Source organism: Amaranthus tricolor, chromosome 8 (genome assembly GCF_026212465.1).
Source record: "Amaranthus tricolor cultivar Red isolate AtriRed21 chromosome 8, ASM2621246v1, whole genome shotgun sequence".
Classification (NCBI taxonomy): domain Eukaryota; kingdom Viridiplantae; phylum Streptophyta; class Magnoliopsida; order Caryophyllales; family Amaranthaceae; genus Amaranthus; species Amaranthus tricolor.
The window spans coordinates 4,039,600-4,042,099 of record NC_080054.1 but is presented as its reverse complement, the minus strand read 5'-3'; positions in this window follow the sequence as shown (position 1 = coordinate 4,042,099).

The following is a 2,500-nucleotide window of genomic DNA, read 5'->3' as shown; positions in this document are numbered from 1 at the left end:
CGAGCCCGAGGAGGTAAGGTAGGGAAATTGGTAGCATGGAGCCATGGCCGGAGCCTCGCCCCGAGCCGCGGGCCGTGGGCCGACAAAGGTGAGCCGGGGTTCGAACGCCCGAGCGGTGGGCCTTGGGATCTGCTACGAGCCCAAAAAGGAAGTGCTTGACCCGAGTCCGATGACCCAAGGGAGGCAGGACGATAGTCTTGAGCCATGGCCGGAGCCTCGCCCTGAGCCTGACCCGTGAGCCACGAATCAAAAGCCGTGAGCCGCGGGCCGCGGGCCGTGGGCCACGAGACTCAAAAATGTTCTTGAAGGTATATATAAACAATACAAGTCATAAAAAAGACAATATGTTGCAAACAAAGGTGAGTTTTGGTCCATGGAAAAACTAGTATAACTTAACTCTCATTTGGGTGTCCCCTAGGGTCACAAGGGAAAAATCTCTTTATCTATTATAGGGGGAAGGTTATAGTTGAGGGTTGGGGCCCAAGGTGCCATCGACTGGGCATGTGGTAGGCATGGAGCCATGGCCGGAGCCTCGCCCCCGACCCGACCCGCGGGCCGTGACCCCGCGGGCCGACCCGTGGGCCGAGGAAGGGAACGCTCGACTCGTGAGACGTGGGCATTGCTACGAGATCAAGAACGATATGCTTGGCCCGAGTGAGCCGGGGGATCTTGAAAAATCCACCCTTCTAATCTAATGATACACACGCACGCGCGCGCGCTAGGCGCTAAGGCGCTAAGGCACTTAAGCACTTAAGCACTTTAGCACTTAAGCACTTGAGCACCTTGAGCACCTGAGCACCTATATGGATGGTTATAATATAATGTGAGCTCTCAAGGTGCTGTGAAGGTTTTCGGGCCATGCGGTACGAAAGACGCTATGGCCCATGGGAAAGAAGGTGGTAGCATAGAGCCTCACCCCGAGCCGTGAGCCATGAGACCCCCCCCTTGTGATTATGGCTTGTAAGGGAGTTCATTGCAACGTGATCGAAAACATCATTCAAACTTAATATCAATGATTCTCATTACTATGGTTTGTAAGGGAGATTGTGGTATAGGAGCAATGTGGTAGCCTTGAGCCATGGCCGGAGCCTCGCCCCGAGCCCCGAGCCAAGAATGAGCCATGAGACCCCCCTAATGATTATGGCTTTTAAGGGAGTTCGTTGCAAGGTGATCAAAAACATCATTCAAACTTAATACCAATGATTCTCATTACTATGGTTTGTAAGGGAGATTGTGGTAAAGGAGTTCAATGTAAGTTGATAAAAAATACTCCCTTTTAGCCTCTTATATCATTCAAAAATTTATTTTTACCCATTTTTGAAAATAATATCAATGACTCTCACTCATAATATCTTTCCAACAAGCCTCCCATTTTTTCAAGATTTTTACAATTTTTTATCCATTTTTCACTATTTTTCACCAATTTAACGGAAAAAAAAAAAATAAAATATTTTTTTAATGAAATTAATATTTTTAACTAAACCAATCTATTTGTATATTTTTTCTCAAGTGTCTCCTAATTTTTCATGATCTATTGACACTTTTTACTATTTTTTATTATTTTTCCCTTTATTTCACCAATTTAACGGAAAAAAAAAATAAAATACTTTTTTTAATGAAAAAAATTTTTTTAACTAAACCAATGTCTTTATATATATTTTCTCAAGTGTCTCCTAATTTTTCATGATTTATTGACACTATTTACTATTTTTTATTAATTTCGCGTTTTTCGGCCTTATTTAATTAAAATAAAATACTTACAAGTTTTTTTTTTTCAAAATTTCAGCTTCTAAAATTTCTTTAATATATGTTCCAACAATACAAGTCATAAAAATGACATTATGTTACAAATAAAGGTGAGTTTTGGTCCATGGAAAAACTAGTATAACTTAACTTGCATTTGGGTGTCCCCTAGGGTCACAAGGGAAAAATCTCTTTATCTATTATAGGGGGAAAGAGTTTGGGAGCCTTGGGCTGGCATGGCCAGCACCCCCTCGCCCAGGCATGGGCGTTATGCGTGTGAGGGGTGACTACCCTCCATCACGTTGAATGCCATCCCGTGGGCCATCGCCGGCGATCGGTTTTTTCCGGTGGCTGGTCGGCCCTACCAGACGATGAGTGGGCCCTTCCTAGTCAGCTTGGCCTACGGTGATTCGTCTGGGGGAACGTCCCTTCGGTTGCTCCCAATGCCCCTTTCGGTTGACGGTTGACGGTTGACGGTATGCTTGAGGCCTAAGGAAATGCTGCGTCTTGTGATCCCCGACTACCCGCTCAGGCGGCACGACGGGTTTTCTTGACGTGGTTCAGTACGCGGGCTGATTCGTGTTGGTGTGGGAATGTGTTTCCCCTTCGGTTGCTGGTCCCTTCGGTTGAGATACGCTTGATGCCTAAGGAAAGGTTACGGGCCACGGAAGGACGTGACTTAGTACGCGGGCTGATTCGTGTCAATGGTCCCTTCGGTTGCCGGTCCCTTCGGTTGAGATACGCTTGAGGCCTAAGG